This window comes from Camelus bactrianus, chromosome 11, assembly GCF_048773025.1.
Source record: "Camelus bactrianus isolate YW-2024 breed Bactrian camel chromosome 11, ASM4877302v1, whole genome shotgun sequence".
NCBI lineage: Eukaryota > Metazoa > Chordata > Mammalia > Artiodactyla > Camelidae > Camelus > Camelus bactrianus.
This window is the reverse complement of record NC_133549.1, coordinates 56,482,330-56,499,322: the sequence shown is the minus strand read 5'-3', so window position 1 is coordinate 56,499,322 and position 16,993 is coordinate 56,482,330. Positions and strand designations below refer to the sequence as shown.

The 16,993-nt window shown below is 33.9% G+C and overlaps 1 long non-coding RNA gene across 3 annotated transcripts in view; it reads left to right on the top strand.

The window, feature by feature from the left end:
- The window catches only part of LOC123617702 (uncharacterized), a 54,365-nt gene extending 39,873 nt beyond the window's left edge, over positions 1-14,492 (top strand). For 2 of the 3 annotated variants that reach the window (XR_012510233.1, XR_006725908.2), the window contains exon 4: positions 11,428-14,488. This is a non-coding gene — a long non-coding RNA (uncharacterized LOC123617702). Of the gene's footprint in view, positions 1-11,427 lie in introns of all 3 variants that reach the window. The other variant, XR_012510234.1, reaches the window with a different exon arrangement.
- Positions 14,493-16,993: the final 2,501 nt, after the last annotated feature.

Genomic DNA, 16,993 nt, shown 5'->3' with positions numbered 1-16,993 from the left:
TATATAAACAGCTCATACAACTTAACAAAAAAGCAAACAACCCAATCCAAAAATGGGCAGAAGACCTAAACAAGCAGTTCTCCAAGGAAGACATACAAATGGCCAACAGGCACATGAAAAAAATGCTCAATATCACTAATTACCAGAGACATACAAATAAAACTACAATGAGGTATCACCTCACACCAGTCAGAATGGCCATCATTCAGAAGTCCACAAATGATAAATGCTAGAGAGGGTGTGGAGAAAAGGGAACCCTCCTACATTGCTGGTGGGAATGTAGTCTGGTGCAGCCATTATGGAAAACAGTATGGAGATTCCTCAAAAGGTTAAAAATAGACTTACCATATGATCCAGCAATCCCACTCCTGAGCATATATCCATAGGGAACTCTAATTTGAAAAGGTACATACTCCCCAGTGCTCACAGCAGCACTGTATACAATAGCCAAGACATGGAAGCAACCTAAATGTCCATCGACAGGTGACTGGATAAAGAAGTTGTGGTTTATTTATGCAATGAAATACTACTCAGTCATAAAACAATAAAATAAGGCCATCTGCAGCAACATGGATGGACCTGGAGATCATCATGCTAAGTGAAATAAGCCAGAAAGAGAAAGAAAAATACCATATGATATCACTCAATGTGGAATCTAAAAGAAAAAAGAGAAATAAAAGAAGACACTAATGAACTCATCTACAAAACAGAAACAGATTCACAGATATAGTAAACAATCTTATGGTTACTAGGGGAACAGGAGTGGAAGGGATAAATTTGGGAGTTTGAGATTTGCAAAGGTAAACCACTATATATATAAATAGATAAAAACAAATTTCTACTGCATAGCACAGGGAACTATATTCAGTATCTTGTAATAACCTTTAATGAAAAATATGAAAACAAATATATGTATGTATATTCATGACTGGGACATTACACTGCACAGAAATTGACACATTGTAACTGACTATATACTTCAGTTTAAAAAGCAGCACATTAGCTTTGAGGAATTGATAAAAAATGTATTTTATAATTACCAACCTAAGGAGCAGTTAGAAAAGTTGTTCTTAGCTCTTACTTACCATCACACACACGCTGAGTAACGGTCACATGAGCAAGCATTCTCCATAGACATTATTAAATTTTGCCACAAATTTTGAATGAATGTCAGTAACGATCATGGACTCTGACCTTCCACATAGATAAGACTAGCTATAATGTCATCCCTTTTTTCTACTGGAGAAGGCAGACTGGAAATAAGAACAAACAATTCACACTTTGGTTTTGCATTATTAACCCATTCTTTTTTGCATGCATCCAAGTTGACAGTAGTGCATTGTGAAACCTGCTAATATAGAGAATGATCACTTGAGAATCTATACACAATCAAGTGTCACAGAATTTTCTATTAATGTCAGAGCAAAGACAATTCCACACCCTTGTGGTTAAATGCAAAGCTACATGTAAAATACATATTAAAATAAATGATGTAATTTTAAAGGTAAAAATCCAGTATTATAACGACCTTTTGTCATTAATAATTAAAAAAAGAAATGCATCTATTCTAGAAGATTGCAATAAGAGAGGATTAGGTAACTTCAAGGCTTTTTAATTAAGCATAAGAGATATTTTAGTTTGTTTGTTGAAAAACAAATAAGCCTCTGGAAATGCAGTCATAAGAGCAAAAAATATTTAAGAAAAAGTAAGTGATAAGTCCCCCCCAGAACAAGGGATGACAGAGACAAATCTATGTTACATTTTGTTTGAGCCACTATTATCTGGTAGCATAAACTACAATGGAGTACATATATCTTTCTCCTCTCATTCAGTTATGGTCTTACGTATCTTTTTATGTTGTCATATTTTCATACAGATGCCTGTCAATAAATGTTTGTATTATTCATTTATCTAATTGGAAAATATTTTTATGAAGTATTCGATCCATTTTATGCTAGACTGTACATTTCAAAGTTATATTAAGAGTAATAATGATATCAAAAATTCAAGTACTTTATATATATAAATTCATATAATCGGCATAAATTATAAAGAACATTTTATTATTTTCCTGATCTTTTAAATTAAACTGCAGCACAGCATGTTTCATTAACTTCTTCAGAGTCACACACAGCTATGAATTAATGGAGCAGGGAATACAAACCTAGCTAGTGTGGCTTTGGAGTCCATATTCAACCACCTTAGAATCTTATTTAGCAGAAAATACATGAACTTGGAAAATGATGAACCTAAAGTACAAGACTTAAATGAAAGTACAAAATAAAGCCCAAGAAAGATGGCAACGGAACATATAAACAAGAGATCTATTCAATAGTAAATTTTTTATTCCTTACCTCAGAAATGCATCAGCAGCTTCTTGGTCTCTGAGGTGCCACCTTCTTTTGTAATTCCACAATTGTATAAAAAGGAAATCTTTCACAGTGTATACATATATCAGATCAATACGACGTGCACTTTAAATGCTTCACAATTTTATATAGCAATTATACCTCAATAAAGCTGAAATTAATATATATATATATATATATATATATATACTGTGATCAATTGGTATTTATTCCTGGGACATAAAATGGTTCAACATAATGTAGGAAAAAAATCATACAATTACTTCAATAGACGCAGAAAAAGCATTTCACGAAATTCAACATCAGTGAGCCTAGTTCAAGAACAACTCTGCTGTTGTGAATTCCCACCCGTAAGAAACAGATACCACTGAGCTGCTCATGATGCTTGGGCTCCTCTCCGCTGTGCATTTCTCATTAAGTGATGGGAACATGCAAAATCTTCTGGACCCTCTTGCAGAACATCTTGAATGTCCTCTTTTGCTCCCTTCTTCCAGGCAAGGTATTGTGTTTCTACCTTACTTAGGCCATTGCTCATCCCAAATTTCTAGAATCTTCTTCACAGCATTTTGGAATCATCCTGTGGGGTCTTTGACAAAGATTTAAATTCTGTGTTGCAAGAGAGTGCTCTCATCTCATTAAATTCTCCCTTAAACAGTATATATGTACCTTCCTCTCTTAATCCAACATACCCCAGACACAGTGCTGTATATGTTTACTAGTTCCTGTAGCTCAAAGAAATGTTCCTAATTATTGACCTGGTGCCCAGGAGGCAAGGGGAAAATCAGTGGGAAGTTTACATAGTGTAGCAGGGAAAGGCTGTCTTTAAGCAAGGGAGGAACCCTGACCCTTAACATGGAAGTCCTGACCCTTAACATGGAGCTCCAGAAGGTGGTTCATGCTTCCTTGTGTCCAGGGAAGTGTAAGGATTTAAAATTCTCAATTTCATCAACCCCAACCCATAGACAAGTGCCCCATTCTTTCCTAATCAGGGTTCTGTTTAGCATAGCAGACATGTGTAAGTTGAGAATTTAACTGTCTCCTGAATTCTGTTACTTTTTATGATAAAATTCTGAGCCCAAACCTCAGCTTTCTCTGCCCATCTGGCACTGGGTATGAGAGCTTTTTTATATACTGTAAAGGAGGCACTGTTGTATTCACACTTAGCTCTTAATTAATGACTTACCACTCCATGCCTTTCACTTGATTTCTCCATCACTTACCCCTATAGCTATCCAATTTCTTTGCCGATAAAATACTATTTTGCTCATAAACCTTGAGTGCCTCATGCCTTCCCCACTAGTTGCTTTTTCCCCCTACTGGTACACTGCAGATGAAATTTTAATAATTATACTGTTACCTGTGCTGGAGATTACCCATGCACCACTACCTAGTGCTGAGGTTAGCAGTAGATTAGCTTCAGCCAGCCAACAGGTGATCCAGCTTAGTGTCAAAATCACATTTTAGCATCTGTTTTCATTGACTACTGCTGGTACAAACTCATAAGGGTTAATTTACATGGAAAGTAAACTCAGAGACAGAGATTTACATACAGGAAATTCATTAGAAAGTGTTCTCAGGATTTACACCTGTGAAGAAAGAGAAGCAAGCAAGACTGAGAAGAGGAGGAGTTTGGTTGAAACTATAGCAATTGCCTCAGCATCTCCATGGGGTGACAGGAAGCTAGGAAGGTCCTTAGAGTCTCATGCTGGGGAATGAACTGGGCTTTCATATCCCTGCATTACCCAGCATTCACCACAACTGAAAACAGCAGCTGATTAGGGAAGAGGACAAAATTTTCATACCAAAATCTTTTTATCTCCCTTTAGGACAAGCACTCTAAATCGTCACACTAAATTTTTAGACGAACATCTCTAAATTTTTTAATATCTAAAACTGTATATTTATTTCTATAAAGTTAAATGCAATACTGACTTAAGGGGAAAGACACCATTGTAAATATTCATTAAAAATAAACATGTATATAGCTAAAATTTCTACAGATCATATATCTAGAAGAAAATATTTCAATGTTTTCTAGTCTTTAACCCAGATTGCTTATAATATTTTTCTTCATAAAAATACAGAAATTAACTTCAGTATCCAATTCTGTTATAAATTACACTTATATAATTATAAATTATCAATAAAAACTACATGGTAAGAATATGAAAAATTAGAGATTTGGAATAGCTCATTAACCACAATTTGTTATTTGGGGAATTATATGAGAGAAAGTATTAACTCAAAAAGAACATAATTGAAAAAAAAAAGGTATATTTACAATGTCTTACATTTATAATGAATATAGGTAATTCTATATTATAAAATTTTTAAAAAATTGTCCTAAGTAAAAGATTTTCCTATACATAATTTTAGAAATAATATTAAAAAGTTGCTCTAGAAGCTACTGATCTGCTTTAATTTATAGTAACATACTATGCTCAAAATAGAAGAAATTGAGTTTCAGACACAAGGATATTCCATGATACCAAAACGTACTTCTAGAGATAAATTTAAGACAAAATGTTATCCATTCATTTTTGTTTTTAATAACAGCCCATTATATGTTAAATATTTTAGGGGTCATGATTAAGTCAGGATGATTAAAATTTTAAAAATTAATATTTGAAGACTAATCACATTAAATCAAATAAAACAGAATACTTTCTGAAGTAAACCTGATTATACCTGTGGGGCTGTGGGAGATTTCAAATCCCTAAGAATAGTTAATTATAGTTACTACTAATGAAGTATTTTAGATTAGTCTGTATAAAAGGAGGATACAGATAATACCTCTTATGATTTGATCACGGCAGTACCTGTCAAAATACCTTGAGCTCAACATTTCTATTAACGCTAACTGCAAATCTGCTGTGACTTGTCTTGACTGTAACAACTGAGAAATTTTCTTTCTTAGGAGGCTCCATCACATTACTTGCCCTTCACTTGCTGGAAATACACCAGTTATAAGTTTTTAAAATATTCTATATTATTTAGAATAGTTTCTTACTCTGCCACAGTAAGTTGTTTTCATTTTGTCAAAGCAATATTTCATGTGATTTAAAAATTAAAGGGCAAAATACCTGTTCTGAATAGAATGGTCTTCAGTCATACGTCACTGTATAAGAGAATTCAATTTAACCACACAAGCTTAAAACTACTGTCATTTTCACATTATATCATGTCAACTTAAAGTTACCAGACATGCTGGCATTTACCAACACACTAAATTTTAAATGTTATCTCTTGCGGGAACTCACTTTGCTTCAAACTGATATTCCATTCTAGAATTTTTTAAAATAGAGGTCATCAACTTGATCCAAAGTATACTCATATTATTTTTGTTAAGATAGTTACCAAATTGAAATTGAAATATTTGTTTTTGAGTTTGAGGAATTCTGAAGCAATCTGTTGTCCCCTATACATCATCAATTTTGAAAGTGTTACACGAAGTAAAAGATAGAAATAAAACTGCTAAAAAGGTGATATTTGGAAAGATGTCTTTTATCCCACTTCAAAAAAGATAGTCACAAAGATGGTTTCTTGACTCTTTGAAAGTCCCTGTAAAAATCAAAGCAAAGAAGGTTCTGCATTTATCCTAACCATACAAAAAAGAGAAAGAGAACAACCAGTTTCAAAAAGCTTGGAAGGTACACCAAAAACTCCCCGGAGCCTCACTGGGTTCAGCTTGAGGAAACAGGTGGCCAGGTTGGCTTATGTTGAGGAAAAAAACTGTAAAAATACTTACCTTAAAGAAATGATTCACTTTCAGAATGATTTTGAAGGCACAGATATAAAGCCCTTGAGAGGGGAAAGTTAAAACCACCACCACCACCACCAAAGGAGTAAGTAGTTATCCAGCATAAATAAGAATGAGCTGTTTTCATACAATAGAAGTTTTGTAATTTTGTTCTCATCAACCATGTTAGTTATAAATCTGTTTACTACAAGTTCTGTGTACTTTCCCTGGTAGTAGTGGCAACAAAAATGGTAGCAGTAACAGTTTCTTTTAGCATATGCTACTGACCAGGAAACCATTCATCTTTTCAACGATTCATTAATTTTGGTGATATCATCTATATTTTAGAGATAAAGAGGTTTTATGCTTAAATAGATCATCACTTGGTCAAGGGTCAAATTCAAGAAGGGCTTAAGGCCAATTAGAACCTAGACTTGGATACAAAGTCCATGCCTATCCATTTGGTCTCCTCCTTACAAAGTGTTCTCAGTGAGCTTCAGCTTTTACTTAATAATGCAGTCTTTACTGTGAAAATACCTACAGTATTAATTACTCCTGTAATCATATTGAAGGTTAAGTTTATCTCCCTACTAAATGGTCCAAGATTTATTCTTTGAATTCTTATGATTTCCTGCATGCAGCGTGGCTTTTAAAGGCTTTGAAATGTACTGTAAAAGGTAAACTTGGTTATATCAATTTAACCTGGTGTTTTCCAAACCAAATATATATATAAAATACATATATATATAATTAATATACAGAATTACAGAATCTACGTTTTTGCTTAGTTCTCCTTTACTCTCATCTTTGTCTCTTCTGTGAAAACATTCAACTACACATCAAGAGATTTTTTTCCTCATATATTGGCATCACCTATCGCTTAATTCTAAAGCCAAAGGAAGACTCAATATTCAAAGTTTGAGCTTAAGATTATGAGTTATAGTTAGTAAAAAGGCATATTATCATAACAATACATTTTAATTTTATGACTTCCAGTTATATCTGGAGAAGGAGGAGGAAAAAACAGATGCTAAAACTGTTTTAAAGAAAATTACTTTGCAGTTCTCTGGAAACCATAGCTTACAAATTTATTTTGCCTCCAAGACAATTTATGTGACAGATTATCTCTTCTGGGTGGCCATAGAGGCAAAAATAGATTTATTCCACCTGTTAATTACCCTCAGAGCCTCTAAACAGAATTCTGTTTTTTCATTTGTGATCTCCTTAGGCTTTACTTGATTTGCTAACACCCTATATGAACAAGATAATCTAATCAAACAAACAGGATTATAAAGTTACAAAATATAAAATGGAAGGAAACTTACGGACTATTTCATTGAACCTTACAGATTCTTAATGAGTGAATGTGTGTGTATAAAGCTCAGTGAGTTAAACTGGCCATTTAGTCTCCTTAGATTGGACACCCAGCGTCCTGGACACTTGTGCTAAGTCAACATCACTACTGGGAAACACTGAGGCGAACTGGCAAAGTCAAATATAAATCTATTTGAAAAACACATTTTGTTTAAATTTTCCTTGCAAATTTATGAGCATAAAATCAAATGGTATACTAGAAATGAAACTTTCAGAAGTATAAACTATTATATATAGGTTAATTATTCACATTATAAACATTTTATTTTCTGAACTAAAATGGCCTAGTGTAATTGCTGTGGCATATTTAAATTTTTCCAGACTGTCTTTTAATAAGCTGATCAGTGACATTCCATTTAGTAAATCTGGGCGGGTAGATGGTATGATGCAGGGATGTATGTACTATGACAGGCCTTTTTCAACAAGCTCCATCTATGCTACAGGGTAAAATAAAAGTGTCATCTGCTTTTTTATATTTTGTATCACTTCTCTGTTTTGCATCATGTAGAATTTGAGATTTTCACTTTGCATTTGAGGAAATACTTGTCACATTTTTATCTTCTTCTTATATAGCTTTCATGCTAATAAAAGGATTGGCTTTCCTTATCTAGTAAAATATTTTCATGCATAAACTACAGTAACGTGGTTGCCAACTTGGTTTAATGGTTCACATTAAGAATAATCATTTCTTTATGTTCATAGAAATGCTGTCCATAAGCCAGAACATTGCACCTTCTGCCATCAGTATACTGGGTAAACTGAAAGGTCAGAGCCTGGAATAAATTTCAACTCCTGATCAAACAATGAAGAATAAAGAAGGATTAATGTAATAAATTGATTCATTGTTGACAGAATGTTTTTAAGCCCTTTTGAGAGAGACCCTGTCTGCTCTCTTCAAATGTCAGATCAACTAGCCAGCTTCTTGACAATTAAAGGGTACTGCTTACAAAATTGTTAAGAAGGCTATTTGTTTATGGAGCCCTCATGCTTCTTTCAGTCTTCCCCTTCACTCTTCTCGCCCTGCTCCATCACAAGCCTACATGATGCTATATTCCAGCCATCATAATCTAAATGACACAAAGGCCAGGCATTTCATAAAGAACTCAAGAGGACAGGCTCTGATTGTGTATGTGTGTGTGATGAATGAGTATTATAAATTCTTGAGTGCATTTGTGCATATGCTTTTGAAGCAGGGACTCATTCCTCAAGTACTCCTAATTGTTGCCATAACTAATTGTAGGCTCTAGAAATAACATAGAGATTAAATTTTATTTGAAATCCCTTAATTTCTAAATGTCAGTTTCTGTTACGGGCTAAATTGTGTCTCCTTCAGCATCCGCCTCTCCAATTTGTATGTTGAAGTTTTAACCCCCAGTAACTTAGAATGTGACTATATTTTGAGACTGGACTTTTAAAGAGGTAAATAAGGTAGAATGAGGTCATATGGATAATTCCTAATCCGATATGACTGGTGTCCACATAAGAATTGGAGACTAGGACACAGACAATTCACAGACCAAGGGGTGACTATATGAAGACACAGAAAAAGGTCAGCCATCTGCAAGCCAGGGAGAGAGGCCTTAGAAGAAACAAAACCTGCCAATACCTTGATCTCGGATTTGTAGCTTCCAGAACTGTAAGAAAATGAATTTCTATTGTTTAAGCTGCCCAAGCTGTCGTATTTTGTTTTGGCAGCCCTAGCAAACTAATGCAGTCTTTTTCAAAATGTTTTCCTGGTCAAATAAAACATGTCAAAGTGTCACATTTTGCCCAAAGTCTGCTAAAGTTTACCTCTGATTTAATTACTCATTGAGTCATAGTTTACTAAACTAGCTCTGTAACTTGATGTTAAAGCTGCATGCTTTGGCCAATTAGCTCATTATCTCGTTTTAATTAAATGTTTTATTTTAACATAATTGTAGATTCAGCTGCAGATGTCGGAAATAATACAGAGAAATCCTGTCTAGTTTCCTCCAGTGATAACAATAAATGTCACAACAGGATATTGACATTAATATACTCAATATACAGAACACTCTGTTCACCACACTTCCATCCATCATGTTGCCCTTTTACAGCACACCCACTTCCCTCCCACCTTCATTCCCTTCTTAAACACTGAAACCACTAATGTGTTCTGCATTTCTATAATGTTCTCATTTACAGAATGATAGATCAGTGGAATCATACTATGTAACTTTGGGGGATTGGCTTTCACTCAGTATAATTTCCTGGATGATTCATCAAGGTTTTTATGTATAGTGTATTCCTTTATATTGCTGAGTAGTATTTCATGTTATGTATTTTAATTTAACCATTCAGTTTTTGAAGAACTAGTTTATTTCCAGCTTTTATTATGAGTAGAGTTTCTATAAACATTCATATAGATTTTTATGTGACTGTGTCTTCATTTCTCTGCAATAAATGCCAAGGGATGCGATTACTGGGTTGTATATTAGTAACTTATGTAGATATTCAATCTGCCAAACTCTTTTCCCAGAGTGGCTATGCCATTTTATATTCCTGTCAACAATGTGTAAGTGATCTGATTTCTCTACATCCTTGCCAGCATTTTGGTTTTGTCACTATTTTCTGTTCTAGCCATTCTAATAACGTGTGTGGTGGTATCACATTATGGATTGATTCTGCACTTCCCTTTTGTCTAATGATACTGAAGTCTTTTCATGAACTTATTTTCCATCTGTCCATATTCTTTGGTGAAATGTCTTTTCGTATCTTTTGCCTATTTTCCAATTGGGCTGTTTGCTGTTTTTACTACTGAGTTTCCAGAGTTCTTCATATATCATAGATATTAGTCCTTTGTCAGATACGTAGTTTGCAAACATTTTCTCCCACTCTGTAGCTCAGCTTTTCATCTTCTTAAAAAGGTCTTTCATAGAGCAAAAGTTTTTGTTTTTAATTTTTTAAAGTCCAATATATCAATTCTTTTCTTTTTATGTATTGTGCTTTTGATATTAAGTCTAGGAGCTCTTTGCCTAGTCCTTGATCCCAAAGAGTTTCTATGTTTTTTGTCGAAAGTTTTATAGTTTCACATTTTACAGTTAAGTCCTTGATCCATTTTGAGTTAGTTTTTGTTAAAGGTGTAAGATTTAAGTTGAGGTTTATTTGTTTTATTTTATTTATTTATTGCTTGTAGAAGGCAACTGCTTTAGGCGCCATATGGTAAAAAGGCTATCTTTCCTTCATTTGCTCTTGCAACTTTGTCAAAAATTAGTTGGGCATACTTGATGGGCCCAATTCTGAGTTCTCTATTCTGTTTCATTGATCTATCTGTTTATTCTTCTGTCAGTCTGACAAAATCTTGAATTCTGCACTATACAATAAATACTGAAACTCAGTGCTGAAGGCAGATATCCTTACCTTTTTCGTGGTTATAGGAAGAAAACATTCAGTCTTTCATTATGAAGTATGTTAGCTGGAGGTTTTTGTAGATACTATTCCACTATGAAATAGGCTAGAAAAGAGAGAATGAGAGATGGCAGTGGGGAATGACAGATTCACCAGCAAACCCACTTTCCTAGAAGTAGAGGATTTTAATAAATACAGAATATAAATCAGGAAATAGCCACTTCCTTCGTATATAAATCATTATGGAAATAACTATGTTAAAGTAGTTTTATAAATGAGGGAATTGTATTATTTTACCCATACATTAATACATTTTATTATATAGATTTCCTATTATGTATTTTTTTACTTTTATCAATTCAACTGAAAAATTGCAAAATTCACTACATTTAAAATCTGTTGCTTCCTTTGTTTTATATCTAATTATTTTAAGCTAACCAACACTTTACATTATCTATTATGTCTTTTTAACTGGAAATCAATTCTCAAATAGTTCTAAATGCCTTCCTATAACCGTTTTAAAGTAGGTAGAGAGGTATGGCCAAGATGTCACCCTCTTCCATGTCTGCACCACAGGAGCTGCATCAACAGACCCCCTTCTGAGAATAAGAAGACCCTGAGTGCACCTCATCCAATGAACAAACCAAAATTACAGCTACTCATAAAGAAACTACTTATGAGGACAATCTGAAGACTGGCAGAAGGGCTTTCCACAACTAAAGATAAAGAGAAGAAACCACAACAAGACGAGTAGAAGGGGCAGAATTATCAAAACACCTGGGTAGGCAACCTACAAACAGGAGGATAATCACAACTGCAGAGGTTTTTCCCAAAGAATGAAGGGTCCAAGCCTCACACTGGGCTTCCCAGCCAAGGGCTTCTGCACTGGGAAGATGACCCCTCAGAATACCCTCGTTCTGAAGGCCAACAGAGCATTCACGTGGGAGAGCTAGAGGGCTGAAGGAAACACAGACCTCATTCTTAAAGGGTGCTCGCAAAATCTCACACACTCTGACTCCCCAAACAGAGAAGCAGTAATTTGGAAGGAGCCTGATCAGACCCACGTTCTGATTCTGGAGAGCCTCCGAGAGAGGAAACAAGCAACTGGAACTTCCACTGAAGACACAGACACTGGCAGCAGCCATTTTGGGGAGCTCATTCTACCTTCAATACACTGGTGGTGGCAAGTGCCATTTTGCATCCTCCATCCAGCCATTTAGTGTGGGAGACTTACCTGACCACCAACAGGCTGGTACCAGCACCAGGTCTCCCTGGCCCTGTAGCCAGTGTTCTGGGACCCAGCTCCACCCACCAGCAGGAGAGTACCAACCTTGGGCCCCTCAGCCAGCTGCCTCTAGATGAGGCCCCTCTCACCAGCAGGTTCACACCAGCCTGGGCCCCTCGAAGCCCCACAACTGTTTGCCCCAGGACCCAGCCCTGTCATAACAGAAGGGTTCATGCAGCCCATGTAGGAATCACCCACTGATCATATAGCTCTGGTGACCAGCATGCTGCTGGGCCCCAGTCCATCTCCTACATAAGGCTACTTTTTCTAGATTGGAAAATGTAACCAATTTACCTAATACATAAAAACAAAAACAGAGAGTCAGGCAAAATGAGATGACAGAGGAATATGTTTCAAATGAGGGAATGAGATAAAACCCCAGAAGAATTAATTAAAGTGGAGATAAGCAATTACAAGCAATCTACTCAATAGATCAAGGCAAAGATCATAAAGATGTTCAGTGAGCTTGGGAGAATGAATGAACACAGTGAGAAGTTAAACAAAGAGTTAGAAAATATAAAAAAGAACCAAAAAGAAATAAATATAATAACTAAAATTAAAAATACACTAACTAGAAGGAATCAAAAATAGATTAGATGATACAGAGAAACAGAACAATGAACGGATGGCAGAGTAGTGGAAATCAAGCTAAACAGAAAAAATAATTTTAAAAAGAATAGATTTAGGTCATCTTTTATGACTATAATACCTTGAGGCTAGAGCTACAAGAAATAAACCACAAAAAACACAAACACATGGAAGCAAAACAATATGCTACTAAATGATGAATATGTATGTCCTTGAAAAAAATAAAGGGAGAACTAAAAAAAATACCTAGAGACAAATGAAAACAAAAGCATAATAATCCAAAATGTAACAGCAAAATCAGTCCTAAGAGGGAAGTTTATAGTGATAGAAGCTTACCTCTGGAAACAAGAAAGGTATCAAAATTATCTAAGCTTACACCTGAAGGAACTGGAAGAAAAAAGAGTCCCCATTAGTGGATGAATGGACAAAGAATATGTGGTAAATAAATACAATGAGTTATTATTCAGCTATAAAAAAGCATGAATCTTGTCATTTGTGGCAACATGGATAGACCTAGAGAGTATTATGCTAAGTGAAATGAGGCAGAAAAAGACAAATACCTTAAGATATCACTCATATGTGGAATCTAAAAAACAAATAAACATAACAAAATAGAAACAAACTCATAGATACAGAGAATAAACAGGTGTTTGCTAGAGGGAGGGAGGTGGGGGGATGATTGAAATAGTTGAGGGACATTAAAGAAGTACAAACTTCCAGTATGAGACATGGGGATGAAATGTACAGCATGGGGAATATAGTCAGGAATAATGTAGTATCTTTGTATGGTGACAAAAATAGTCAAAAGGTACAAACTTCTAGTTATAGGTAAGTACAAGGGATGTAATTTACAATATGATTAATAAAATTAACACTGCTGTATGTTATATATGAAAACTGTTAAGAGAATAAATCCGAGTTCTCATTACAAGGAAAAATATTTTTTCTTTATTTATGTCTGTATAAAATGACTGATGTTCACTTAACTTACTGTGGTAATCCTTTCATATAATACATAAGTCAAATCATTATGCTGTATACCTTAAACTTATTCAGTGCTATATGTCAATTAAATCTCAATAAACTGGAAGAAAATGAAAGTATAAAATATTTGAAGAATCCAAAATATGTAAACACTATCGTGGCATGACAGTCCTATTAATACATTAGTTAATACATACTTTCTATGCCTAAATTCTCTGAGCAGAGATCTCAGTAAAAGGGAAAATATGAGGTCCATACTTAGTAAAAGGGAAAATACAAGTCAAACTTAATAATGAATATAAAGCTGTCAAATTCTTTGACACAGATTACTTTTATAACATAATAAAATCCTTCAAGAACTTTATATATCAGATGATGATGTGAATCCTCTTCCTTGAGTTCTTTGAATATTATTTTATATAACCTCTAAGTCAATGCTGAACAATAATTTAAGCATCCCATCTACTTCCTGACTAACTTAAAATATTTTACAATGTCAACATCTCGTATAATATTTGGTATTTTCAATTAAACAGTTTTATTATGTGAAACTTTTTCCATTTCACTTGAAATTTTACAGGTAATGACTATAGATCTTTATAAAATATTTCTAATATCTATTATTATAATAATATTTTACATTGTTATTTATGATGTAATTGTTAATGTTGATTAATTTGTTTAATGTTGCATCACTGGAATAAACCAAATTTGGTCATAAATTAGAGTAAATTAAGTTATTACCTAGTACTCTTAGTTTTTTAGTAGCTAATATTTTATTTAGAATTTTTGTGTCTGTACTTAAGTTTATAACTCCTTTCCTAGTAATACATTTATCAATATTGGATAGTCAATTAATTCTGGCTATAGTCTCATTTATATAGCATCAAAACTATGTGTTTTTAGAGAATCTTGTAACATAAGTCTATCTTACTTTCATTTTTTTTAAAACCCTGCACAAGGATACAGAAGATAAAATTATGATAGAAAGTGATCACAGTCATGAAAGATAGAGCTCAAGTGTTTCAAGTAACAGAAAAGGGTAATACTTAGTTTTAACAATGCATGGATCATTCTCATCATGTACATTTGATCCTAAATAAACACTGAGTGCTAATCATTTCTGAGGAAGGGGGTCAGGAAATGAAATAATGACGTGTGAGCACAAGGGGAGATTGTCCTTGGCCTACTTTAAGTTTGAAGTTTATCTGCAGTGTTACTGTATCCCTCTGCCAAATTTCTGTACTCTAATGTACATTCTGATATTAATTACTCAGGGTCAAAACTCACCTAGTTAGAAATAAAGGAAATAGCCAGTCAGCATCTAAATATATCATTCTTGCATGATTTGCTTAAGCCAAAGAGAGACCAAGAGTATTTAATGCCAACTGGAAATGTGCCATGAAGATTCTCAAGTGTTCTAAATCCCAGTGTTAATTAAATTTTAAGTAAGGAAATTGCATTAACTGTTTTAGATTATAAGGCACTGTTCAGTCTAACCTAAGGCAGTAATTTTTTAACTCTGACCCAAGTGACTCATTAGAATTAATAACATTTTAAAAATTGCTTATTTTCTCCCTGCAAGTTCACAGGAATATTGGCTGGATAATTATCTAAATTGTATCAGATGACAGTAGTAAAACAGGGAGAAAAGTTTATTGAGAGATTAGGGAGAAATAATTAACTGCAGATTAGATGAGTTGGATGTACCTTTTTAAAAGATCTCTATGGGGTAAGTTCTCCCAAAATAGACAGGTTATCCCAGATCACGTAAATCCTGGTAAGAGAGCTAGCTGAGTGATATATTCACATTCACCTTTAGTGAAAGAGTATTAAATGGAAGGGTACTTGTTTGGAGTTGACCTATAATATCTTAATAGGAGTTGACCTATAATAGAACAATTTAAAACATAATTTCAGGGGAAAGACAAGATTAAAGCTTATTTATTACATACTCACATATTAAACAACAGTGAATAAATACATTAACCAAAAGAAAAATAATAAATATTTGAAAGGATGCTATCTAAGCAACCAGTCCTAGTTACTGCCTATCCAAGCCTCCAATGCTACACCCATTTTTACCAATATATAACTTGAGCCCATGGAAACATCTCATTCTTATCAGTAATTTTTAAATAAATCAACCAAAATTGGAATAAAACATGGATTATAAACAAACAGGCAAGCATTCAAACAAAGTTAAAGAATTTGCATCCTACAAAACAAAATTAGAAATGTTATTGCCTCAGTCACAAATAAAACTTCTTAGACACTTTAAGTTTGATGAATAACAATAGGTAACTGTCTTTCAAAATAGAAAAAAAAAATGCCTCCTGTTTTTCTTTGCCTCTGTGTACAGTCATAAAAAGAAAAAAAAATACAACTGGAAATTTGTACCTCTTACTTCACTTCATCTATTCTAGACTTCTTATGGTGATCATTTTGTAATATATAAAAATATCATTATGTTGTAGACCTGAAGCTAATATAATATTGTAAGTCAGTTACATTTTATTTTTTTAAAAAGCTCAAGATCTCATCGAATCATAGAGATCTCTTTTAACTCAACGATCTAATTAAAAAATGGGTAAAGGATATGAGTAGACATTTCTCCAGAGGAGATACACAAATGGTCAATAAGCACATGAAAAGATGTTCAACATATTTAGCTGTTAGGAAAATGCAAATAAAAACCGCAATGAGATACCATTTTGCACCTAGTAGGATTGCTATACCAAGAAGACAGGTTACAACAAGTGCTAGCAAGGATGTAGAGAAACTGGAACCCTTATACACAGCTGTGGGAATGCAGAATAGCTGCTCTGGGAAGCCGTTTGGCAGTTCGTCAAAATGTTTAGGATAGAGTTATCATATGACCCAGCCATTCTAATATATTTTGAAATTGGTAAGAGTGATGCCTACAGCTTTGTTGTTCTTTCTCAAAATTGCCTTGGCTATTCTGAATCTTTTATGGTTCCATATGCATTTTGAGATTTTCTATTACTATTAAAAAATGCCATTGAAATTTTCATATGGCTAGAACTGGCTCTGTAGATTGCTTTGGGTAGTACAAACATTTTAACAATATTAATTCTTCCAGTTTATGAATATAAGATACCTATTCATTTGTTTCCTTTAATTTCTTTCATCAATGTTTTGTAAATTTCATTACACAGATCATTCACCTCTTTGGCAAAGATTATTTCTAAGTATTTTATTCTTTTGGATGCTATTTTAAATGGGATGTTTTCTTTATTTCCTTTTCAGATGATTTGTTAGGGT